The 27,267-nt window shown below is 43.5% G+C and overlaps 3 long non-coding RNA genes across 4 annotated transcripts in view; 2 read left to right on the forward strand and 1 right to left on the reverse strand.

Annotated features, from left to right (window-relative positions):
- LOC123385808 lies at positions 1–23,182 on the forward strand. Of its 2 annotated transcripts, none has more exons than XR_006598859.1 (5): positions 1–186; positions 17,887–18,031; positions 19,175–19,387; positions 22,337–22,414; positions 23,022–23,182. It is a non-coding gene; the product is annotated as an uncharacterized LOC123385808 (long non-coding RNA). The 2 variants fall into 2 exon arrangements; XR_006598860.1 differs by lacking the exon at positions 1–186 and adding an exon at positions 1,335–1,478.
- The window catches only part of LOC109500505, an 18,390-nt gene continuing 5,900 nt past the window's right edge, over positions 14,778–27,267 (reverse strand). Inside the window, exons 2-5 of the long non-coding RNA XR_006598858.1 lie at positions 21,015–21,107; positions 18,860–19,122; positions 17,070–17,223; positions 14,778–16,767 (exon numbers count right to left, since the gene is read on the reverse strand). This is a non-coding gene — a long non-coding RNA (uncharacterized LOC109500505). The remainder of the gene's footprint in view (positions 16,768–17,069; positions 17,224–18,859; positions 19,123–21,014; positions 21,108–27,267) is intronic.
- LOC109500506 lies at positions 25,678–26,253 on the forward strand. The gene is made up of 2 exons (XR_002158078.2): positions 25,678–25,789; positions 26,091–26,253. It is a non-coding gene; the product is annotated as an uncharacterized LOC109500506 (long non-coding RNA).

The raw sequence follows: 27,267 nt of genomic DNA on the forward strand, positions 1-27,267 counted from the left end.
AAGGCCCGGCTGACTCATCTCCACAAGAGAGGCTGTGACTTCATCTGCTCATCTGGCAAAGGGATCATAATGGCAACAACAGGCCTGTGATCCCCTAGCCACAGCCTGAAATTCACTCACATTCATGAAGCTCTGAAAACGGAAGGTTTTTCAAAACTGGTCAACAGTGGAACCTGATTCAAATGGGTAAGAGACTCTTGGTTATCACTCCTGATACAATTTGGTGTGAAGTTTTATGTATTTTGCTGTTTGATTTCAAGTGCTGCCCCTGACCGCACGAAGGCTGTTCTGTCATAAACAGGACGTGTGCCGTGGTTGCTTTTCTTAAGTCTGCAGAACTCAGAATTTCCAGAATACCTCTGGCCCCAGGGGCTTTGATGAGGGTTTATAAATCTGAGCCTATCCCATGGGGTTGCTGTAAGGATGAAAAGTGGTAATGCGTACAAAGAGCCTTGGAGAATCACAAACCACCAGCCAGATGTAGGCGATGGTGGTGGTTGTAAGCGTGACCATCGGCACCATCATCACCCTGAAAGTGGATAAGTAAGAAGAAGGGAAAAGCCTCATTGCATTTCTGAATAACATGTCCACTTGGCCTGAAATCCAAACACACTTCCTGGGCGGGATAAATACTCACACCAACTCCACGCCTATTTGGAGGACACTAACCCCAAGGCCTCAGAGCTGCTTGATATGCCCCAGTTTTGCAGGAGCCCACTGACCTACAAGTGTAGCAGGAATCTGAGGTCCATTGCTAGGCCATCCCAAAGCTCCCTGGGCCCCCATTCCCCTTCTCTAAAGGATGGGAAATAATAGTAATCACAGTCTGTATTATGGGCTGAAATGTGTCCCCCAATCCTCCAAAATTCATATATTGAAATCCAGATCGAGAGGCCAAGATGGCAGAACACATGGAAGTTTTTTGTGTCTCGCGTCCCTGAAATGCAGCCAGACCAACCCTAAACCATCCTGCACGCCTAGAAAACTGAACTGAGGGTTAACACAACAATCTGCACAACCTGAACCACAGAACTCGGCAGGTACACGGTGCGGAGAGGTGAACTGGGGGAGACAGAAGCTGCGGGGCTGTTTTTGCTTGTGGAAAGAGGACCGAGATGGGAGAGGGAAGAGTATCGGAAAGCATCCCCCTCCCAAAGCAGCTGGAGAGACAGCGGAAAAGCCGCAGAGACCGAACAAAAAAGGGAAAAAGGAGAGGAGTTAAATTCCATTAAGAGTATAAACAGGGGGAGCGCGGAGTCTGCAACTCCGCAGCGTTACCTGGCGGAGCTCTGGTGGGAAGGGCGGATCCTCAGGAGCAGAGTGGGGTCCGGGAGGTTCTCCGGCCACACGGGGAGAAGCGGTTCCCCTGCTGGAAGGACGTTCGGTAGAGGCCGTGCAGCCACCCAGTCCCAGCAGACCCCGGAGAACAACCACATTGGCTGGTGCTGGAACAAGGTCGCTGTGAAGTCCGGTGCCAGGTGTGTGTTGTCATTGTCCACAGTCCCTGAAACGCTGCTGCTACACAAACGCGGGAACTTTTTCTGGGGCGGCTGGCACCTGGCCGCCGTCTCTGGGCGTCGGCAGCAGCAGGGTCCCACAAACATTCCTGGGGGCGGCGGGCACCCGGCTGGTGCTCGGTGAGACCCTCCCGCAGAGGGGCGGAGCGGGTCAAAGCCGCGGTCCCTCAGAAGTGAGGGATCGCGAAACAGCCGCATCGGAGGTAAAACTCAGGAAGGAGGTGCCGCCTGGCAACCTGACGGCTTGGTCACGGAGGGTGTAAAAGCGGGCAGTGCAGGGAAGCCGGGGGCAAAGGACGTTGCGCCATTGTTAATCAGAGAGAACAGAGTTCCAGTAACAGAGACTGGGTAGATGGGCGACGCCATTGCCACTGCTACCGCGCACGCGCATACATACCTACAAGCACGACAACAATCTACCCCGTAAGCTAAGCAGCGCCATCTAGTGGAGAATGGAGCCGTTACACTAAGCCCCGCCCAACTGGGCCAACCTCACTCTTCAGGAACACAAGTCTCTCCCCCTGCTTAGTTTATGGACTATAAAGTGCTTCATAGTTTGACTTCTAAGGGAAAACGGTGCAATTTCAATCGTATTTCAGTCTGTTCACTGGTCCATCTATTCCATTTTTTTCTTCTTTTTCATTTGTTTTCTTTTTCTTGAAAAGAGAGAAAAAAATTATTTTTATTTTCACTTTTTATTAAAAATATTTTTCTTTAATTTTTTTCTACAATATTTTTCACATTTTGTAAATTTTCCAAATTCTATTTTACTTCCATCATTTCATTTTATTCTATTTCACTGTATCCATTTTCTCAAATTTTCAAATGTTTCTTTTCTTTTTTACCTCTTTAATCTATCAAGCTCCTTTCAACAACCAGACCAAAATACACCTAGGATCTAGCATCATTTATTTTACTTTTTGTGTGTTGTTGTTTTAATTTTTTAATTTTAATTTTTTTTACCTCTTTAATTCCTTTTCTTCCTTCAAAATGACAAAATGAAGTAATTCACCCCAAAAGAAAGAACAAGAAGAAATGAAAGCCAGGGACTTAATCAACACAGATACCAGCAAGATGTCTGAAACAGAATTTAGAATTGCAATAATAAGAATACTAACTGGGGTTGAAAATAGATTAGAATCCCTTTCTGCAGAGATAAAAGGAGTAAAAGCTAGTCAGGATGAAATAAAAACTGCTATAACTGAGCTGCAATCTTGAATGGATGCCACGGTGGCAAGAATGAATGAGGCAGAGAAGTGAATCAGCGATATAGAGGACAAACTTATGGAGAATAATGAAGCAGAAAAAGAGGGAGACTAAGGCAAAAGAGCACAATTTAAGAATTAGAAAAATCAGTGACTCATTAAAAAGTAACATCAGAATCATAGGGGTCCCATAAGATGAAGAGAGAAAAAAGTGGTAGAAGGGTTGTGTGAGCAAATCAGAGTGGAAAATGTTCCTAACATGGGGAAAGACACACACATCAAAATCTGGGAATCACAGAGGACTCCCATTAGATTCAACAAAAACTGACCATCAACAAGGCATATCATCAAATTCACAAAATACTCAGACAAGGAAAGAATCATGAAGGCAGCAAGGGGAAAAATGTCCCTAACCTACAAGGGAAGACAGATCAGGTTCACAGCAGTCCTATCGCCAGAAACTTGGCAGGCCAGAAAAGAGTGGCAGGATATATTCAATGTGTAAATTGGGAAAATATGCAGCCAAGAATTCTTTATCCAGAATTCTTTATCCAAGAATTCTTTATCATTCAAAATAGAAGGAGAGATAAAAAGTTTCCCAGACAAACAAAAATTAAAGGAATTCATGACCACTAAAAAGCACTGCAAGAAATTTTGAGGGGGACTCTCTGAAGGGGAGAAAAGATGAAAAAAAAAAAAAGATCAAAAGCAACAAAGACTAGAAAGGACCAGAGAATACCACCAGAAACTTCAACTCTACAAGCAACATAATGGCAATAAATTCCTATCTTTCAGTACTCACTCTAAATGTCAATGGACTAAATGCTCCAATCAAAACACATAGGGTAACAGAATGGATAAGAAAACAAGATCCATCTATATGCTGTTTACAAGAGACCCACTTTAGACCTAAAGACACCTTCAGATTGAAAGTAAGAGGATGGAGAACCATCTATCATGCTAATGGTCGACAAAAGAAAGCCAGAGTAGCCATACTTATATCAGACAATCTAGACTTCAAAATAAAGACTGTAACAAGAGATGAAGAAGTGCATTATATCATAATTAAAGGGTATATCCAACAAGAAAACCTAACAGTTGTAAACATTTATGCTCTAAATGTGAAAGCACCCAAATATATAAATCAATCAATCACAAACATAAAGAAACTCATCGATAGTAATACCATAATACTAAGAGACTTCAACAACCCACTCACAGCAATGGACAGATCATCTAAACAGAAAATCAACAAGGAAACAATGGCTGTGAATGATGCACTGGACCTAACGGACTTAACTGATATATCCAGAATATTTCATCCTAAAGCAGTGGAATACACATTCTTCACCAGTGCACATGGAACATTCTCCAGAATAGACCATATACTGGGACACAAATTAACCCTCAACAAATACAAAAAGATCAAGATCATAGCATGCATATTTTCAGACCACAACACTATGAAACTCAAAATCAACCACAAGAAAATTTGGAAAGATAACAAATACTTGAAGACTAATGTACATCCTACTAAAGAATAAATGCACTAATCAAGAAGTTTAAGAGGAAATTAAAAAGTACATGGAAGCCAATGAAAGTGATAACACCACAGCCCAAAACCTCTGGGATGCAGCAAAGGTGGTCATAGGAGGGAAATACATAGCAATCCAGGCCTTCCTAAAGAAGGAAGAAAGGTTTCAGATACACAACCTAACCTTACACATTAAAGAGCTGGAAAAAGAACAGCAAATAAAACCCCAAACCAGCAGAAGACAGGGAATAATAAAGATTAGAGCAGAAATCAATGCCATCGAAACCAAAAACAACATTAGAACAGATCAATGAAACCAGAAGCAGGTTCTTTGAAAGAATTAACAAAATTGATAAACCCCTAGTTTGATCAAAAAGAAAAAGGAAAGGACCCAAATAAATAAAATCAAGAATAAAAGAGAAGAGATCACAACCAACACAGTAGAAATACAAACAATAATACACGAATATTATGAGAAGTTATACTCCCCAAAAATGGGCAATCTGGAAGAAATGGACAAATTCCTAGAAACATATAAACTACCAAAACTGAAACAGGAAGCAATAGAAAATTTGAACAGACCCATAACCAGTAAAGAAATCAAATTAGTAATCAAAACTCTCCCAAAGAATAAGAGTCCAGAGCCAGATGGCTTTCCAGGGGAATGCTACCAAACATTTAAAGAAGAGTTAACACCTATTCTCTTGAAGGTGTTCCAAAAAATAGAAATGGAAGGAAAACTTCCAAATTCTTTTCATGAAGCCAGCATTACCTTGATTCCAAAACCAAAGACCCCACTAAAAAGGAGAACTCTAGACCAATTTCCCTGATGGACATGGATGCAAAAATCCTCAACAAGATGTTAGCCAACCGGATCCAACTATACATTAAAAAAATTATTCACCACGACCAAGTGGGATTTATACATGGAATGCAGGGCTGGCTCAATATCAGCAAAACAATGAACATGATTCATCACATCAATAAAAGAAAGGACAAGAACCATATGATCCTCTGAATGAATGCAGAGAAAGCATTTGACAGAATACAGCGTCCTTTCTTGACAAAAACCCTCAAGAAAGTAGGGATAGAAGAAGCATACCTTGAGATTATAAAAGCCATATATGGAAGACCCAGTGCTAATATCATCCTCAATGGGGAAAAACTGAGAGCTTTCCCCCTAAGGTCAGGAACAAGACAGGGATTCCACTCTCGCCACTGTTATTCAACATAGTATTGGAAGTCTTAGCCTCAGCACTCAGACAACACAAAGAAATAAAAGGCATCCAAATTGGCCAGGAGGAGGTCAAACTTTCACTCTTCACAGATGACATGATACTCTATATGGAAAACCCAAAAGATTCCACCAAGAAACTGCTAGAACTGATCCATGAATTCAGCAAAGTTGCAGGATATAAAGTCAATACAGAGAAATTGGTTGCATTCCTCTACACCAACAATGAAACAAGAGAAAGAGAAACCAAGGAATTGATCCCATTTACAATAGCACCAAAAACCATAAAATACCTAGGAATAAATCTAACCAAAGAGGTGAAAAATCTATACACTGAAAACTATAGAAAACTTATGAAAGACACACAAAAAAATGGAAAAAGATTCCATGCTCCTGGATAGGAAGAACAAATATTGTTAAAATGTCAATACCACCCAAAGCAATCTACATATTCAATGAAATCCCTATCAACAACAGCAGCATTCTTCACAAAGCGAGAACAAACAATCCTAAAATTTGTATGGAACCAAAAAAGACCCCAAATTGCCAAAGCAATCTTGAAAACAAACAAAACAAACAAACAAAAAAAAGCAGGAGACATCACAATCCCGGACTTCAAGCTGTATTACAAAGCTGTAATCATTAAGACAGTATGGTACTGGGACAAGAACAGACATTCATATCAATGGTACAGAATAGAGAACCCAGAAATGGACCCACAAACATATGGCCAACTAATCTTTAACAAAGCAGGAAAGAATATCCAGTGGAATAAAGACAGTCTCTTCAGCAAGTGGTGCTGGGAAAACTGGACAGCGACATGCAGAAGAATGAACCCGGACCACTTTATTACACCATACACAAAAATAAACTTAAAATGGATGAAAGACCTAAATGTAAGGAATTCTCAAGGAGAAAGCAGGCAAAAACCTCTTTGACCTTTGCCGCAGCAACTTCTTACTCAACATGTCTCCAGAGGCAAGGGAAACAAAAGCAAAAATGAACTATTGGGACCTCATCAAGATAAAAAAAACTTCTGCACAGCGAAGGAAACAATCAGCAAAACTAAAAGGCAACTGATAGAATGGGAGAAGATATTTGCAAACGACATATCAGATAAAGGGTTAGTATCCAAAATCTATAAAGAACTTATCAAACTCAACACCCAAGAAACAAATAACCTAGTGAATAAATGGTCAAAAGACATGAATAGACACTTCTGCAAAGAAGACATCCAGGTGGCCAACTGACACATGAAAAAATGCTCAACGTGACTCATCATCAGGGAAATACAAATCAAAACCACAAGATACCACCTCACACCTGTCAGGATGGCTAACATTAACAACTCAGGCAACAACAGATGTTGGGGAGGATGTGGAGAAAAAGGATCTCTTTTGCACTGCTGGTGGGAATGCAAACTGGTGCAGCCACTCTGGAAAACAGTATGGAGGTTCCTCAAAAAATTAAAAATAGAACTACCCTACGACCCAGCAATTGACTACTAGGCATTTATCCAAGGGATACAGGTGTGCTGTTTCAAAGGGACACATGCACCCCCATGTTTATAGCAGCACTATCAACAATAGCCAAAGTATGGAAAAAGCCCAAATGTCCATCGATGGATGAACTGATAAAGAAGATGTGGTATATATATAAACAATGGAGTATTACCCGGCAATCAAAAAGAATGAAATCTTGCCATTTGCAACTATGTGGATGGAACTAGAGGGTATTATGCCAAGTGAAATCAGTCAGAGAAAGACAAAAATCATATGAATTCACTCATATGAGGACTTTAAGATACAAAACAGATGAACATAAGGGAAGAGAAGCAAAAATAATATAAAAACAGGGAGGTAGACAAAACCTAAGAGACTGATAAATATGGAGAACAAACAGAGGGTTACTGGAGGGGTGGTGGGAGGGGGGATGGGCTAAATAGGTAAGGGGCATTAAGGAATCTACTCCTGAAATCATTGTTGCACTATTAGCTAACTAACTTGGATGTAAATTAAATAATTAAAAACAAAAAAGAAATCCAAACCTTCATTATCTCAGAATATCGAGTTATTTGGACATAGGAACTTGACAGAGGTGATCGTGTGGAAATAAGGTCATGAGGGTACAATCCAACCCAGTATGACTGGTGTCCTTATAACAAAGGGAAATCTGGACACAGAGACATGCATAGAGGAAGACGACAGCAAGAAACAACGGGAGAACATGGCCATTGATAGGCCAAGAAGAGAGCCCCAGAACAGATCCTTCCCCCATAGTGTTGTAAGGATGCAATCCTGATGACACCTTGGCTTTGGACTTTCAACCCTCAGTGCCATGGGATAACACATATCTATTGTCTAAGCCACCTCATCCATGGTACTTGTTAGGGCAGCTCTGGAAAACTCATGAAGTCTGTATGAAAGTGAGGTCTAATTCTCATAAGTGTTCCTCCAGCATTGCTCTTGCTCCCGTGGTAATGCAGGTCATACATGCATCATCATGTATACAATCAACTCAGCAAATCCAGAGTCAGATTGATCCTGCTGTTGACAGTGACTTTCGTAGTTCCACATGCTCTCCTGAGAAGTCAACTTTGCGTATGTGCTTCAACTTGTAGCAGAACAAAGGCAGCATTAGGATATCTCTGCTCTGTCTGGTATCCAATTTTGGAGCTACTCTACTAACAAGTCAGTGGGCTTGAATTTCACCTCCTGTCTCTGCCCATCTGTCAAGTCAACACATTTCCAATGAGTTGCAGGAGTATTTACCGAGCTGCTCTAACCACAGACCATAATAAGCTATCACTTATTGAGACCTGCTCTGGGCCAGGCATGCGGCTGTGCACTTAGAGACATCATGGAACTTCAAGTTCACCACAGGACCAGGAAGTAGCTCATTTTATTTCCATTTTATAGAGGCGGAAGCTCATCTGTACCACTGAGACAGGCACTGGGAACCATGCAAAATCGTAGTCTCTGTTCATGGGGATTTAGCAGTCTTGTTGCTGACACAGTTTAAATATACAAAGCAAGTAGAGAATCACATGACTGGATGCATAGAACAAGCTGTTAAACTGAATATAAATGAATGTCAACCCTAGAACATTAGGAGCTCCTCAAAGTACAGACCACATTATATGTGACTTTGAATCCTCATGGTTGGCACAGTTCTTAGTATTCAGAAGAGGTTTAGGGGAGGGAGGGAAGGAAAGAGGGAAGGAGGGAGGGAGGGCGGGAGGAAGGAAGGAAGGAAGGAAGGAAGGAAGGAAGGAAGGAAGGAAAGAAAGAAGGGAAGGAAAGAAAGGAGGGAGAGAGGAAGGAAGGAGAACAAGAGGAAGAAAGAGAAGAAGGGAAGGAGGGGGAGGAAAGAAAAAAGGGAGGGAGGGAAGGAAGGAAGAGGAAGGAAGGAAGGAAGGAAGGAAGGAAGGAAGGAAGGAAGGAAGGAAGGAAGAAGGAAGGAGGGAGGGAATTGGTTCCCCCAAAACAAGGGCTACTGTTTTCTTTTGGTCTCAAAGAAAAATGATAGGACCCAGAATCATCAGGGCATAGACAGGAGTAGCAAATAGAAATGGGGGAAAGGCACAGGACAGGTGTCAGAAAGAGCAGATCAAGTCTAAACCACTCATAAAGATAGAGTGAAGGACACACAGTCTATTTTAAGGAGCAGGTGGGGAATGCACTCCTGACCTAGAGTCAAGGGTTCTTCTGTCAAAGCCCTCTGCTGGAGTGGACTGATAAAACACATTCTGAAAGCACATTCCCTATCAGAATCTTCAGGGCTGGCAGGACGAAAAGGCAAATGCACCTAGATGTGTCTCCCTGAGCACATTCTTTGTGGCATCTTCTACATGACACACACCCAGGTCCTAACATCCCTGCTTAAGCAGGGAAATGAAACACACACACACACACACACACACACACACACACACACACACACACACACTTTTTTAGAGTAGATCTGATTCATTGGATCTTGATGGGTTGGAATGTCTTTGAGTGGTAGGGAGGTAGGATTGCTCATAACCAGTAAAGGGTCTTAAAAGTCCAGGAAATCCTCAAGCTGGATCTTCTGTCTTTGAGTTCGCACAAGCTGACTGCCATGAACTGGAAGAAGTTCACCACCCAAATGATCCAAAAAGAACTCATTCTCTCAGATGTCCCCACTGGTTCTCAGTGCAATTCCAGAGGCCCAGGGACACAGCTGACTAGTTCAGTGATAATGCACAGAATAACTTACTAAATCCTCTCAGAAAAGGAAATCAATTTTTTTTAAAGATCAAACCTTTGCCCTGCCAAGAACCACATTGGTGTCTGGAGCTTCCTCCTCCTGGGCCCCAAGGCTCAGCCTACTTGTCAGGGGCTGAACCACGTATCTGAACTTCTGAAAGTCGCCCCTACCTTCCTCTGTGACAGAGACATTAGATAAAATTATCTAGATTGATTTATAGAAAAAGCCTAAAAAGTCATCACCTGCCCTTGGCTAGAGAAGAAAGCCTGCTGGCAAAGGGGGATATACTAATTTGCAGCCCTAGACAGGTTCTGCTCTGCCTTTCTGGTCTGCCTGCCTGAGCTCCACTTCCTAGTCTGGGAGTCCAGTCTCTCCAGTTGGAACACACAAAGCTTTTTTATTTCCCCCATTAAGCAAAGATCAAAGAACAGAGATTAAAAATGGCAAGAAATTCCCAGGGAACACATTGAGATCAGAGCTCCATGAAGAGAACTTTGGCAGGGCCTGTAATCTTGTTCCAGGTGTTCAGACCTGCCATTGGCCCAGTGGATTTGATTCCTGGACCAAGTAATAGGTTCTGCTGATCCAAACGTCCCCACGCTCATCCTCAGGAATTGTCACCCACCAGGACATTTAGTCTCTGTTCTTAATTTCAAAAGTGGCTCCATGCTGCCTATCCCAGCTTGGACAGATGACCGCACTGTCAGTAAGTGTGCATTCCAGCTATTCTGGATGAGCCAAGACAGAGGTCCTTCCCCTCACCCTGCAGGGTGCATAGTGATAGATTCCCAAAGAGCACATTGCTCGAGGTACACGTTGTTGGGTTGAGTCTAAATAGGTAAGGGTTGGGCTGACCCAGTTATGTCCTTTACCTGAGACCAAATTTGCTAAGGAAGACGTTTTCCGCATGTCAGGGAACATGCCCCGAGTGGCCAGGTGCCCACCTGGTTGAGGCAAGCAGTCTGCCAGGCACAGGCTTGCTGGGATAAGGAATATGTGACAATTAGCTGCTTCCAACTGGGAGGCCAAAGGATTCAGCTGTTCCCCCATGTGATGCTGGAATGTCCCTTGTGAAACAAAACAACAGAACCACACCACCACACAGCCAACAAATAAATGCCGAGTGAATAAATGACCCATCAGCTTAAGTAAGGCAGCACTCCATGTTTCCCTGCTAATTGTTCAAGGTCAAGACATGCTGCCCCATTTCATTGAAAATTTAGCAGAATGCATCAGCCAAGTGAGCCCTACCTAAGACATGAAGTTCCTGTCTTGCATGGTCACTAAGGTCTAGTTGACCCTATGTTCTCTCCGCATGCTGCAGACCAGCCCTCCCTTCTGCAGGTCAAGCCCCACTCCCTGCCCTAATACCGGAAACAAACCCGCTTTACATAGAACAGGTGTGCTGGCTCTGTGCCCAGTTGGTTAGGCTGAACTACATTTCCCAGAATTCCCTTCATCTGTGTTTCTTGTTAGCATCAGCCCCAAGCAAGATTCTCCAGGAGTTGGGATTCTGTAACACTTGTGTTTTGTAGCTATTTTGCAGTACTTATGTTGTTGCTGATCTGCTGACTTTGCCTCTCTAGCTGGTCTTATAGTTGCTCTCTTCTTCCCCCTGGATTTCTCTTCCTTTTCTCTGACCAGGTATGTGTGTGTTCAGTTCCATGAAGAAACACTCTGGCCCCTGTAGGATACCCTCATCATCAAGGTCAGAGACAACAAGAACAGATGCAGGGTTCAGTTGGTCTTTCTGGGATTCCAGCTTATGCACGTGGAGGTCCAGTGGGCTTGTGACTTCTTTCCTTTCTGACCACCTACCTGGGGGCTTCAAGCTCTAGCATTAGACTAATTAGCAGCACGTGGGGGCTGCTTAGCCTATGCCTGCAAATACACAAGTCAGTTCCTTGTAGAAAATAAATTATATATTTATTCTGATTCTTTGGGTGAACCCCGTTCAATGCAACAAGTAAGGGATTTTAGAGACACGATCCTTAAAGAAGGGATCTGGAGCCGACCACACCAGATATAAAAGCACCCAGCACAGATTATGGTATATAGTAAGAGCTCAGTAAACATCAGCCAAGTTTGAATGGACAGAGTTTTTGTGAAGATGAAGGACATAATGCTTGTTAAAATGTGTCAAGCTCTATGAAATACAACCCAAATGTCCATTTTCATTCTTTCTACACCTAGTGATATTATTTATACCATCAGTAATATGGGCAAAGAATGTCAATGAATCTGAGGAGACAAGACCTAATTCTTTCAGATCAGGAACATATCGTTTGGGATGCTTGCTTCTGTACTAAATAACACCTTATGTCAACCCCACCTGAGTGCTCTCCTCTGCCTGTGCGGCTCAGTCAGAGCCCTTCCCCCAAAACCTTCCAGGACAATCTCAGCATGGGCAGGAGATGCATGGATTACCTCTTTCCTACTTCCCCCATCCAGTGGGACTTGAAAGGAAGTTATGTTTCCAGGACTAGGATCTAATGACCAGATCCTACTATTGGTCTCCTACCAACATGAGCCAAATAATCTTGTTTTCCAAACACACTTGATACCTACTGTCCTAGAAGAGTCATAGAACCAGTCGTACACATTCTTGCTTCTCTCCAACATGGGTAATAAATCTACCATCTCTGTTTCAGTTCCTTCTGTTTGATTCTCTGCCTTCTATCCCACTGCCTCCAAATACTAATTGGCTGAGGTGCAGGGACCATCCTCCCCAACTCACAAGACCTGGTGTTTTGCTACCTTCTTAAGCTGAATCTCCTGGAATGACTGATATCTCCCACCAGGCTCCAAAGGATTCCACTGCTGACTTTGCGGCCACAGGGTAAAATGACCTGGCATAGACCACTTCTAGAATTAGGAATGGGAGTGCTCTGCCCCTTTAAAGTTGTAGCTTATCCATTTGGGTGCCCTCTCCCACCCAATCCAGCCCAAGAGGCCACGTTAGTCCTCCCTTGCAACCTCCCCCTCCCTTCAGCCCTGACTAGCAAATGGAGCCCTAATGCCTTAGAGGCCAAGTTTCCCTTAATATCTTAATTCTAAAGATACCTGAGGTAGCCCCAGGGAAGTATCTATGCTTTAGGAGAAACATTCAGTAATTGTATCCTGATTCAAACAAACCAACCACAAAGGACACCTTTAAAACAATCAGAGAAATTTTAACATGAGCAGCGTAGTAGATGATATTAAGGAAACCACGGTTAACTGCTTTGGGTGTGATAATCACAAGGCGGTTTTTAAAAAGTCCTTAACAGAGATTTATACTGAACTATTTACAGGTGAAATGATACGGGATTTGTCTTAAAAATAATGCAAAATAAATAAATAGGAGAAAGAGGTAAAACAAGATGAGGAAAATGATAATAATTGGTGAATTGGGATTGGAGGGGGAGGTCCATAAACCTGTTCTCTCTACATTTTGTATTGAGCAAAACTTACCGTATAAAGTTTTGTTTGTTTGTTCATTTGTTTGTTTGTTTGTTCATTTGTTTTTAACCTGTGAAAAACATACAGAGACTTTTTACCTACAGGTAAATTCAACCCTATCAAAGCTAGTGAGGATCCCAACTCTAGTCAGCAAATGGGAGCTCAACACAGACTAAGAAAATCTAGGTATTCTCCACCTGGAGAAAGATGGCACCAGGAGAGAATGAACACAAAGTCATGGGATTCTCTTTTAAAGCTTACTCTTCCTGAGAGCTGCAATTCATTGACCAACTTTTAGTGGCTACGTCCAATACTCTCAGACTCTAAGTGGAAGTAAGGGCTAGAAATAAGAATGCATAAAGCTGTTTGGAATTTTTTCATATAAATTTACTTTTATTATGCCTCGAAATATATGTGTAATATCGTAAATGTATTTAAAATGAAAGAGTAGTTACTGTTGGAGGAAGCAATAAAACATGCGATCAAGTTCAAATCGCACTCAAACGTTAATAAACATATAGGCAACAAAAACTACTATCCACATTAGATTCGACTATTAATATGAAATAGAACCGCCATCTGCTCTGTCAAACACAAAATATTTCACTCTTTCAGATTATATTGTTACCCAATAAAAATACTGGTACATTTTGAGCCCTAATGGAGTTTTCAAGGGGTCTAAGCCAAAGTTAAGATTTCCAAGGGGAAAATAATTCTGAAAATGTTCACGTTGCCTCTTTTAATAAATAGCTAACTTCAACTTCCTTACACAGTATTGGAAACTCGCCATACACAGTGGGTTGTATATATGTGTGTAAATTCTCATCTCTCTTCCTGTGAGATAGCAATCCCATTAAGGTACCATCAGACCCTCCTGCCCAATGGTCAACGAGTCATTTAATCAACAAACAGGTATTGAATTGCTACAATGCTCCAGCCACTTCCAGAAGCGAGGGCTATAAGGAAATGGGCTTATTCATGGATACCATAATGGAAGCTAACATTTGAAGAGCATTTTTGCAGTTTACAAAGTACGAACAGAACTCTCTTGCTATTCAAGTAGGTCTGTGTCCTGATTTGAAAAGGAAGGACAATACTACTATCCAGCTAAAGAACAGTGTTGGGTTTTTCAGTTTTTTTTTTTGTTTTTTTGTTTTTTGTTTTTGTTTTTCTGGTTTGGGGTTTAGGTTTGGATTTTTTGGTTTTGTTTTTAGGGTTTTCGTTTGGTTTTACTTTGCTTTTATCCAGAAAAAAAAAATTGTGGGGCAACCACTTTGCAACAGGGCATTGTTTCCGCTGAGAGCACAGACAGTTGCTATGATGACCCAGTGAACTGTGACAGCACCCAGCTTGGCAGAGTACAAGCTCCTTAAACATCTATTCCTTTCCCATTCATTTATTTCAGTGGATCTTTCCAGAGACCTCTCAGCCCACTTTCCCAGCCCGCCTCCTTGGCAGTGATTCAGTCTTCTTCCTGCCACTAGGGCCTCAGGCCTTGAAGCCCGGTCCACGCTGGGAGCATCCAATGTCAGCACAGCATCAGTTGAGCCTGGCCCAGCCCAGCCAGCGAGACTCCGATGGAACTGTGGCCCTGGGGCACTAGAGATGGGGGAACCAGTCAGATCAGCTGATTTGAACCAGACAGACTAAAACTTTTAACAGCAGCTACTGCTGTGGAATTCTGGGGAACCGCTTGAATAAGCAACACTTTGTGTTTTCTTATTCCTGGCAAGGCTGCCCCACAAAGCGGGGTCCCCTCAAAGCCTATGTGGGGGGACCATGAGGGGCTCTGAATGGCTAGGCAGTTTCTCCCTTTGGAAACCAGGCTTCCCACCCCTCACCAGCCCCTTTTTTCCCTCGTCACATTGTCTTCCTTCTCACTTCTGACCAAGGAACCCCATTAATTTTGTGTGATGTACATTCCAAATGACATCACTTCAGTTCTTTGAATTTCAAAGAGCTGGATTAATGAACCACAAACTTCAAGCAAATTGGCTGCGTAATCCATCACATCTGACCGCAGTTTTGCCAGTGCCTTGAATTTCAAAGAATGGCAGAAATTTCCCAGGCTGCTTTTGAAAAGGAACACAGAAGCCTCAGACAGCAGCCGACGCTGCGTTCATCCTTTCTAGAACCGTTATGTGTCTTCTGTGTGCTGGAAATTAAACAGTCCCATTCTCCATCTGGTATTTTATTGATATAAATTTAACCTGTTCAAATGTTATATTAAATTCCAATCTTTTCCAGAATAATCTACATTTAATTCCTCATTCCACCAATCTATTGAAAATATCCCTCTTGGCAGCCTTTCAGAGAAGCTATATGAATTGCAAACTCTCTTAGATTTTGTTGAAGTATTAAGAACACTACTTATCCACATATTCAACTGAGGCCCTTCTATTCCATTCCATTTCCCCCAAACTCCTTTCATATAATGTCAGAGCCACAAAAACCAGGAGCAGTGACTGGGCACAGCCATTCACCTTTCCTTCTGCAGTGAAATGGCATTAACATTCGCCAGTGAAAAAATATATATCAAATTAATTACCTCCTTTTCTTCCAGGGTAAAAGACAATCTAACACTATTCTTTTGGACATAATGCCATTTATGTCACATAAGAGGGGTTTTGTGTGCTCAAAAAAGATGGTGTTTAATACGTGTGAATCAAAACCCAGGTTAGCTAATTAACTGATGTCTGAGAAAGAAATGAAGAATCAATATGCTGTGAAATTGTTGAAGGCACAGGAGAAATGTCATGCCAGGTGAGACTAGTTCATGTGGTCCAGACTTTTCTCTGCTGGTGAAACAAAAGTTTTTTTCCAAAAGCTCAATAGAATAAAACCTGGGTTACCAGAATGGTCAGGAAATGAATAATTGCTGGATAGCTAAGTTTTCCAGAGTTGAAGGCAAGTTCTTTAAGCAGCAAAAGTTTTTCTTTATCTTAACCATGTCCATATTTAAAATCATTCACTCATTCGGAGTCCACGCTAGGAGAACCAGAAGTTACTTACCAAAGGCTTGAGGCCTTGACCAGTTGGGCAGGGTTATTTGTCCCTCCATCAGTCGCCCCAAATTGTATAGGATGTGCCTGACCGTGACTGCTAACTTGGATTCTCTATTTTCTGAATCTCAGGTGGGCCCCAGAAGATTAAGTCTCAGACAGGTAACATGATGCTAGGTGGCTTTCAAGGTTTCATTTCTTTTTATTTTTTTAAGATTTTATTTTTAAGTAATCTCTACATCCAACGTAGGGCTCAAACTCAGAACCCTGAGATCAAGAGTCGCATGCTTTACTAACTGAGCCAGCCAGGTGCCCCCAAAGTGTCATTTCTAATGATGAAGCATTTGCCTTCCCCAAATCCCTAACCCTCAGTAAGAATTGGTTAAGACAGTCATCATGCAGAATTTATCCAGTCTAAGGGCTCCCATCAGGTTCGTTTTTTACAGGAAGAGAGAAATACACACATCATTTCTTCGATAATCACTGCCACTTGTAGGATGTGATGGTGATCCAATCTTGAGTTACAGAGGAGGAAGGATAAAAAATTAGATTCTTGAGTAGAGCTTGCTGGCTCTGGCAGTCAATTGCTTCACTGAAAATTCTAGAAAACCACAGAAATAGTCCAGGCTGATGGACAGAATAGGCAACATCAATGCTATTGAAAATTTACCACATAACACTTCAAGATAAGCCAATCCATTAATTTAACTACTGCTGTAACATCTCTGTGTTTCTGGTTTGTAAAATTTTGGAGAGTCCAACTCCTAAACATTTAAATCTGTACTTCGATGTATATAAATTTTCTAGAAACTTGAAGCTGTATAACGTGATTACAAACTTTTCATTTTTCCCGTCTTGTGTGAAAGTCAGTAGATTTCAAAAATGTACCATGTGGTGTCTTACCTGTTTGACCAAGAGATGCAGGGCCTCAATTATCCTGCTTTCTGTCTCGTGAACGCATAGGCTCACCCAGTACTAGATCGTGGGGCAATAGGACAATATTCTTAGGGATTTCCTTTTAGTCATCCAGCTGACTGAACAAGAGAGTACTTCCATCCTAAGGTTGATGTGAAAATAAATTAGATACTGTACGTAAACAGGCAGGCATGAGGTATCCTCTAACAGGAAGAGGAAGTTTCTCGGCCTTTCTGTCAGTGTATCCCGGACTCTGTGTCTTCTCTCATTCTTGTTTTTGCTTTTCATTTTTCCTCCATTTTCTTCAGATGACAGCCATCCCTCTCCCTGTTTCCAGCCCACCCTCTCCCTCTAATTTTGTTTTCGTATTTCCTGTGGAGTACCAAAATAAAATGAAGCTTCTTAGAGTTGTGTGTAAAGCAAGAAAACATAGACCCTGAATTGGGGCCTTGCTCTGCCCTAAAATCCTTCCTAAAAGGGAGTATGTGACAGTTATGTCAGGCATTCGGAAGCCTATGGTCATTACCCAGCAGCAGCGTCCTAGATGGCCACGATTTGCAAGAGTCTGATTTCTGATGTGTGGTAAAGGACCATTCTGTATCATTTCCTCAAAACATTCCTCACCTTATGAGTTTTGTCTACGAATAAGGACCTGGAATAAATGCATACTTAAGAAACATAGAATTCTTTCCAAATATTGTAGATGAAAGAAAGTGCACAATTTTGCCTATGAAGTATTTTTCAAAAAGAAAAAAAAAGACCTGAATCTGGTTAAGTCTCTTGACCTAACTTTTTTTCTTTACAGGGGAGGAAAAACTGTCATACACTGAAGGAGATATAAAAGCTGAATCAACTAAATACAGTGTGGACGTTGTCTGAAATCTAATTTGAAGAATCTAAAGAACAGAACGGCATTTTGAGACAATCATGGAACATTAAACATGAAAGAGGTATTCTATGATATTAAGAAATGATTGTGACTTTGTTGTGATAATGATATTGTAGTTGTATATATTTTTTAAATCATTCTCTATTGCAGATATATACAGATGTATTCACAGGTGAATGATATGATATTTGGAAATTTTTTTATAGTATCTCAGCCAAAAAGAAACTCTCTCTCCCTCTCTCTCCCTTTCTCTCTCTCTTCTCCCACCCTGTGTGTGCCTGTGTGTGTGTGTGTGTATATGTGTGTGTGTGTGTGTGTGTGTGTGTGTGTGTGTGCGTGTATGTGAGTGAGGGGAATCAATAAATGAAAACAGCAGAATATCGATAAGTATTGAATCTGGAAAACAAGACCTTGGAGTTTATGATACTATTCTCTTTACCTTTTGTAGGTTTGAAAAGTTTCCAAATGTGTCTTTAAAATTATAGGCTGTTCTGTTTGGAATGTCACTCTAGCTGACACAATGAAAGCACCACGATCCGTGGGATGGGAGGCTAACTGAACACTCAGTCCATCCAGCCAACCATCAGCACTCATTGAGCACCAACTGTGCACCAACTTTGCCCAGCCAGGCAGCTCTGAGAGGTCAAGCTCATTAGCAAATGTAGCCTTTGACACTTGAACGCATTTCTTCTCACCTAATCAAGTCTGCAAAATCATGGTCACAAGGGGATTCTCATTTGGGATGAGCACAATTTGAGAGACAATTCAATGTGTCATTTTCGACCCTGTATCAGATCTCAACTATTTTTAATTAATATAGAAATGCACAAATGTGGCCTCAATTATTATGAACCAAGTTAATGGAAATTTATACAATGAAACAGCTCACCTGTCTCAATCTTCTTTGGCCTCAGTGCCTTTGGTCTTTCAAATTGTTAAGCACTGCTAAGGCTATTTCTGGAATCCCTCATTACTTCCAAAGAGTCTGGATTCTTTAATACTTTGAGTCTAGCAAAAACAGCATGTACCTGGGAATCAGGAGATAGGAACTCATGCCCCAGACTCCGCCGGCGATGAAATGTGTGACTTGAAAGACTGACTTTTCTCATCCGAGTCTCAGTCTCCCCATGTAGAAAGTAAGGCTAATTGTATCTGTCACACATTTTATAAAGAATATACAATTATTCCTGCCCTTATATTACAGGGATTACACAAAAATGTATAAGACATGTGAAAAATAATGCTTAATATTTTATGAAGCTGGAACAGACACCTCAAGACACCCGTGACCTCAGTTCAAGACTTGCTACTCTTCTCAGAGCAAAAGTATGTCCTGACAGAAATCTTCATCTGGGCCTTCCTGCTCATTTTGGGTGCTGGAGTCCAGGCACTCTTGAACCTCTAAAAACACAACGAGGTGAGGATACGGTGGCAGGATGTCATAGAGGACATCACTTCAAGTGATGCATGGATGACGACCTTAATCCCTGTTAACCCCAGAGGTGGCTAAACGGTATTTCCCAGCTTCAACTTGTCCAATGGTGACAGTGGCTCACTGCAGTTCTGTAACTCAGGGAGGAGACCACCCCCTTCATCAGGACATATGAGAATCCTCACAGGGGTTTCTTCTTATGAGCTCCCCTTGATAGCACTTCTGCAGAACTTCCTCTGCTCTGTGATGCTAATAAAGCTCCTGCTAACAGAACAAAACCTGCCCCTCACATCCCTCCCCAAGTATATGATAGCAATGCATTCCAGCAACAGACGTAAACATTCATACCATGACCATTCTCCATGGACAAGCAAACCAGCGATCCTGATGAAAGGGGGTGGGGGGGCAGGGGGAAATGCATGTCTTATCCAATGGGGTCATTACAACCTTGAAAGTGGCACCTAGGAGAAGTGAAGCATTGTTGAGAATGAATAGAACACTGTATGAAGATGAATGGCACCTGTTCCACAGCCTTGAACTAATACAATGGCCAGAAGCCACCTCTGATAACGTCCCTGGAAAACTCAGCCTTCAGAGCCAATCCCTAACAGTATATATGTAGGCAGGTGGCCTCAGACCTTCAAGAGGATGGGTCTAGAATTAGTGTTAGGGCCTTGGAGCCCACATCTGTCAGTAACACCAGTCTTGAGTCTGCTCTCGTTTGCCCACACACAGGGTACCCTCTGCCCCCGCACCCCCTGGCCCCACACAGCCCTCTAGCTTCACCACACCCTTCTCCAGCACGCCTGAGGGAGCACAGCCACTGTGACCTAAGAATATTCCTTTCCCTTCCACGACTCTGAATCTCCATTTCTAATAAACAGAAGCAAATTTCTACCTGGTTGGCCTGCCCCTTGCCATTCTCATTCTGAATTAGAACTTAGAACATCACAAAACTGGAGGGGTCTCCCAGAGACCAAATAATCCACTCGTGTCCCTGGGTTCCATTCCGCTCAGATCCTGAGCAAAGATATCGCCACCCCCACCTCAAATGTTAATAATTCCATTTGGGTTCTGGTTCCTCCAAATGTTCCTGTGTTGCTTCCCCACCCCCACCCTGGATTTTGGGTACACACTGAGCTGGGCTGAAAATACTTTGGTGACAGCTGCAGGCATTTGGAGAATGCCAGGTTCCACACAGCAACATGGGGCGATGCACGGACCCTGCAAACAGAGCCCATCTGATGTGCTTGGAAGGAAAGGCCAGCAATCGCATGGCACATGCTGGCCTCCTGCGGGAGCAGGACAGAACCGTGCTGTCAGGGAGCAAGATCAGAGCAAGAGACGGCCTTCTGCTTGGAGCAGCCTGGGGTCAACTTCTGCCCAGACACCCAAATACTCCACAGTGAGATTTTGATCCTCAGGCAGGTGGCTAATGGGAGGTTTATCTGAAGTTCATAGGGAAAGATCTCCTCCCCACCCATCCTCCAGTACAACTATTATCACAACACTGGGGATGGTGAATGAAACACCTACCGTCATTCCCTCCAGTGGCCCATGGCAAGTGACGGACAGCTAACAAGCTCACAGACTTCACTCCAAAGTTACTTACCCTCCGTGCCTGACAGCAGCATCTCCACTCCTAAGCCTCTGGACGGCCATTCCCAAAGTCACCATGAGTTGGAAGGATGCAGACAGCACCTGGCTGGGAGGCAGAGAGCCCTGGGTGACTGAGACAGTGCAGACAGCCACTCTAAGAGGTCACCCAATCCCAAATCTCACGAGTCTCTGGATGTCACAGAAGTGTCTGCATAGTGGCAGGCACAGAGGTATGACCCAGGAAGGACAATTTCACCAACTTTTGATGAGTTCTAGGATAAATTCCATAACATCTAACCAGTGTTAACACTTTAGTGTTCCAAAAATATTATTGGCAAGCATTTTGTTTGGTTGTCCTGGAGAAAACTAAAGAAATAGAAGTGGGGTCCACGGCCAAAGGACTTCCCATTTGGCTGGCCGGGGGGGAGGGGGTTGGGGAAGGACTCAGGATTAGGTGAAAACTGAATGCAAACTATGTAACAATTCTGGAAGGTCGCTGGAAGGTCAGTAAAGACCAGATTTAAAAAAGCTGCATAAAGAGAGAAGGCTCGAGCTGGGCCTTATTCAAAGCAAACATTTATTTAGTTATTACTGTGCACCAGGCCATACAATAAATCCCTCACCAGGCTTTGAGACAGGTCCAATCATTAGCTCCATTTTACAGACATTTAGAAACATTGCCATCAAGGTTCAGGCAGGCTACCCTGAAATTAGGCATCAGCTGCTCTGATTTCAATGCCAGTTTTTCTAACCACAGCTAATGCTAATTATTATTCAGCCTCCCATAATGTTACCATCCTCCATGGAGCAGAGAGAGACAGGCCAAAGGAGACAGAGGCCACGCTAAATCAAGACTTAAAGGAGGGACGCCTGGGTGGCTCAGTCAGTTAAGCATCCAACTCTTGGTTTCGACTCAGGTCATGATCTCCTGGTTCGTGAGTTCAAGCCCCACATCGGGCTCGCTGCTGATAGCACAGATTCTGCCTCTCTCCCTCTCTGCCCCTCCCCTGCTCATGCTGTCTCTGTCTCTCTCAAAATAAATAAATAAACTTAAAAAAAAAGAGTTAAAGGTAGAAGCAGAGAGAGACACACAAAGAGATGTGGTCCCATCCTCTCTCAAAAGCAAATTTCCTCCCTAACTGCAGTAACTTTCCAATTTTTTCCCTTGTGCTCCTCTGCACTTCCAAAATTTCTCCAATGAACACATAAATGTGTGTAATAAATAGCAATCAGTATTGTATTAAAACTGTAGGGGGGGGCATAGTTGGGGAGCTTTGAAGCAGAGGAATCAGAGTTCATGATATTCTGCTAATTGCATCGTTTCATGTTACCCAGGAGGAGACTGAGACATTGAAATTGTAAGCTACTTGCTCAGGGACCCAGGGAGAAGGAGCCAAGGGGGCGAGAAACTAGGTATGTGCCTTGGTGGATGCTGTGTCATCACACTGTGTTCTGCTCATGTTTTCCAACACAGGAAGCACAGGACACCAGGGACAGTTTAGGAGGATTGGCGGAGAGGCAGGGTGGAAGGCACAGAAGAACTGAGGGCGGCTGACAGGAGAGATGCTACCAGAGAAGCGGTGGCCAGACTCCTGGACACTGAGTAACAAGGAGCAGCAGAGACCATGTTAGACCATAACGAGGGAAACAGTTAAAGCCTCAGAAATTCATGTTCTGGAAGAGAAGACAGTAGTGCAGCTGTTGGCCTTCCCGATTGGTCTATGACCCAGATGTTGGCCAGTGCTGAACTCCAAGATCATGAAACCCAAAAGCAGAAAGAATCACCTGTTCCCCACCTCCTCCTGTTCTGCCTCCACTGCCACAGCTCAGCAACGCTAAATTGGCAATTCTCAACCTTTTCCCTTCAGCAATGCACCTGACATTTGTTATTTACATATATAATATGCTCTTCAGATTTTGATGAAAACACATAAAAATTTTTGGTGGAAGTAAAATGCTGCACAATATTTTATTTTGCAGGTATTAATAGTAAAATGCTGGATAATATTTTATTTTGCAGGTACTAACAGAAGGATAGTCCTGTGGTTCCTGGTGTGCTATCTGTACATGTGATCATTTTTCTCCTACTCAAGAAAACACACCAGAATGCAAGTCAGTGAATTTCTGTAAAGAGATCATCTTGAATCTGCTTCCATTCATTAAAAAATTTATCAGCATTGATTCTTTCCCTATTGCTATAACAAAATACTTGTGAGACCTGTTCCAAGACAACATGTCTCTGGATAGGCAATCCCACCTCTTGCTGGGGGGGATTCCTTAACTCCCTAGCTGTACTCTGACCTCCTGACCACTAGGGGCACAGATGCTCAGACCCCTTCCTGACCTGGACACCACCTTGACCTCAGTGACTTTCTGACTTCCTACCTATTGAAAAACAGGTCCCTGACACCATCTTCCCTTCCCACCCCCAACCTTCTGGCTCCATGGATCCACTTCCCTGGTCAAAATCACTGGCTTTCTTCAATCAACTCATTTGACCTAACTGGTTCTCCACTGCTCTACACATTCCACCTTGGACAGGGATTATGTGGGGTCATATTGATTTCCCAATATCTGCCATGACATAGTTATTAATAAAATGGTGAAAGGCACAGGAACAGAAAAGCTAGGGCTACAACATGGCTAAGAGGACAGAAAGTTACAGAAGGTAAACGCTAGTGCTCACAAAGGAATACTCACCTAGACATTTCACCTTCTCAAGGGTCATCGCCATGTATCACACTCATGTGTTTCCCATTAACAACTTACCATCTTGCCCCTGGTCTGCCATGTTTTTCTGTCCTACACAGGTGCGCTCACAGTTTACTTCCCTGGCAGAAATAGCATAATAACGCAACTCCCTTTGTCCAAACACTGCTCAACTACTTTCCCAAGCTTTACGCCAACCAACAGACCAATCTGTTTGCCCCCCACCAGGCCCCGTCTCATTGAGAAGCACCACAGAATGAAATGGGATCCCATGTAAGACGTTCTGTTTTCCAGGAAAATGATGACTTTGGGACTTGGATTGATCTTTAAGTAGAGATGTTTCATAAGGAAACTGGAACTATACATCCAGGAGGCATTTATGAAGTCCCTGCCTTTATTAATGTGATATGTACTTTATTCTGGTAGACAAGACAAACCAGGTATAATCTCACCAAAACTTTACAAGACCTGTTGATGCACTGACCACATTACCCTAATTGAACTGACCAGAATGGATATAATTCTGGGAGCAAGAGAACAGAATGTATGAATTGAGGGAGAGTTTGGGAGGGGGGGATTCTAATGGCTACTTCTTCTGTTGTCTGAGCACATTTTCCTATTACACAGGTAGAAATTTCCTGGCATAATCATTATTGTCATTTCCCTCAACCACTGAATTAACACTTCAGAGTTCCACCTTCCACAGTCTTCAAAGGAGGAAGCCATGTGTGCCCAGCCCCTGAATTATATGATTTGTAGCTCGAAATCAGTCTTGCTTCCTTTTCTTCTATTGATTTTTATGTCTAAGCAGATTTTTCAGACAATCTATAACTTGATTCTGAATCACGGCATCCGAGAGACCCAAGCAGGTGATGAAGGAGAAAAGAGTCACACACCGGATTAGAACGCTTTCTGGTTGCATTCTTCCCAGCTAGCAATAGCCCATGTCCACTCTGAAGGAAAATTAATGTTTATCTTGGCCTAGGGAACGAGCTGATATAAACAGAAAAGCATTTTTTAATGAGAGAAGCATCATCTCTTGCAAAGCGTCCCCCAAATCACCACAACTTAAGGTGTTTGTTTCACTGTGAGACAAACGTAAAGGGAATTGGCAAGGAAGTTGGGTCATTGATTAGACCTCAGAAATGAAAGCATCACTGTCATATTACAGATGAGTAAAGTGGGTGTGTAGAGGGAAGGCAGGATGTTTATGGGGGTCAAGGACCCATGATTATGAGACATTCTCTGCACCCCGCCCCCCGCCACCAGGTGGCATCACTTATTCATGCCTCGTTATCTCAGCATTTATTAAGTACCTGTTATGCACCAGGCCCTAGAAACCAGGATGTGGTTTCTACCAAGAAGTTTCTGGACTAATAGCTAGAGGAACAAATCTGCCAGCTCTGTTAGGACGATGGAATTTTGCCCAGCAGACCCCAGCAAGGAGCCCAGTTGGCAGGCTGCTCTGATGACCTCTGAGAGGCCCAACTGCTGAGCTGATAATGACTAGAGAGAAGAAGGAATGGGCTCAAGAAATGTTGAGCAGGTAAAACCAGCAGAGCTGCTGGTGGATGGGATGCTTGTGGTAGCACAGGTGGGTTCTGAGTGCCCCCAAGATTTTTCTTTTTGTGTCTTTTTTTTGACATTTGTTCATTTTTGAGAGACAGAGAGCAAGCAGAGGTGGGGGAGAGAGAGACAGAGAGAGAGAGAGAGAGAGAGAGAGAGAGAGAGAGAGAGAGAGACAGAATCGGAAGCAGGCTCCAGGATCTGAGCCATCAGCACAGAGCCTAACGCGGGCCTCGAACCCACAAGCCGTGAGATCATGACGTGAGCTGTAGTCAGACACTTAACCGACTGAGCCACCGAGGTGTCCCAAATATTCTTTGTGTCTTGAGTGATCAATTGCTGGAATAAGAAATGGAATGTGGTGATGAAAGGTGCAAGTTCCAGAATGCAAGTTAGAATGGAAAAAGCAAGAGAGAGCCACACACAAATGCTCTGAGAGCAGACGGAAGGAGCAGTTCACTTCCAGCTGGGGACACTGGGAAGGCTTCCTGACAGATGTGATGTCGGAATGGGGTAGGATATGAGGAGGTGAAAACAGGGGAAGAAGGCATTCTGGGTAAGGGCCCAACACAGGCAAAGCAGACAAGGGTCTGGGGGAATGGAGGGTAACCCAATGTGGCTGAAACAGAGAGTAGGGGGGATGGGATAGTGGGAAGTGTGGCTGGATAGGTGGCCCACTTCCCACACAGGGCCTGGGATACCGGAGAAAGGGTTATGGAGTCCCTGAAGGCAGAGGGAGAGGGCAAAGGTTATTGAGTAGGAGGGTGATGAGATCAAAGCAGAACTCTAGAAGATACTTTCCCAATTTACTCAGACTTCTATCATCTTCCTGCACCTGATCCAAGAACAGAGGAGGCAATTCCACTGCTTGGGAGACTTGAAAATGAACAGAAATGAAATTAAATAAAACCCCTTCCACATTCCTCTGGCTGGCCTCTCTCCAGGAAGGGCAGATGGAAAGAGGTGGTCATGGCTAATTCTTGCCCTTTGACCCTGAATGGTGATCAGGCTGCCCCTTGGAGCTTCCTAGGTGGGTCTCTGATCAACGGATGAGGTGTGCTCAATGGCCAGAAAAAATGCCCACCCCTGAGGAAAGGGAGGGCTTTCTGGAGAAACTAGGGTGACAAGCTGGCCTTCTGGAGTCTTCTTGCAAAAGGGTTGGAGGAGGAGAGAAGGAATGAGACTGAGGAATGCATTGCCTTGCTCCTGGCAAACCCAACTCTGTGTCGGGCAGAAGCTGACCAGGCTGCAGGTGCCCAGGGAGCCAAGCACCCCTTCTCCACTGCCCACGGCAGCCTCAGGGCACTGAATTGGGCCCAGCCAGTTGACTGCTGGGTTTGTGCAAGTGAGAGACAGGCTACTGAAGGTAGAAAATGAGTAAAGGCATGAGAAAAGCCCCAGGAATCCTACAGAGCCAAGTGCAGTAAGAGCTACAGGCACAAACCTTGGAGCCAGAGTCCCTGGTGTTCCAGCTCAGGCCACACTTGCACACCCAAAGTCTGGTGCCCTCGAGCCCCCAGGCCACCTGGAATGTGCCTTCTCTGAGGACGAGGGCCACTCAGGCTTATCCCTGGACTCATTCTTTGTGCCAGAACCAAGAACAGGACCTATTTTTTTTTTTATTAAATTTTTTTTCAACGTTTATTTAGCTTTGGGACAGAGAGAGACAGAGCATGAACGGGGGAGGGGCAGAGAGAGAGGGAGACACAGAATCGGAAACAGTCTCCAGGCTCTGAGCCATCAGCCCAGAGCCCGACGTGGGGCTCGAACTCACGGACCGCGAGATCGTGACCTGGCTGAAGTCGGACGCTTAACCGACTGCGCCACCCAGGCGCCCCCAGGACCTATTTTTTAACACAGTAGGAGACAGACAGACTTGGGTGACTCAGTCAGTGAGCAGGAGGGAGGGGGAGGGAGTATGAGAGCCTCGAACAAAGTATGTGGATGGATTGATGTCCATTGATAACGGGTAACTTTAATGAACCGTCTCC

This window comes from Felis catus, chromosome B3 (genome assembly GCF_018350175.1).
Source record: "Felis catus isolate Fca126 chromosome B3, F.catus_Fca126_mat1.0, whole genome shotgun sequence".
NCBI classification, from domain to species: Eukaryota; Metazoa; Chordata; class Mammalia; order Carnivora; family Felidae; genus Felis; species Felis catus.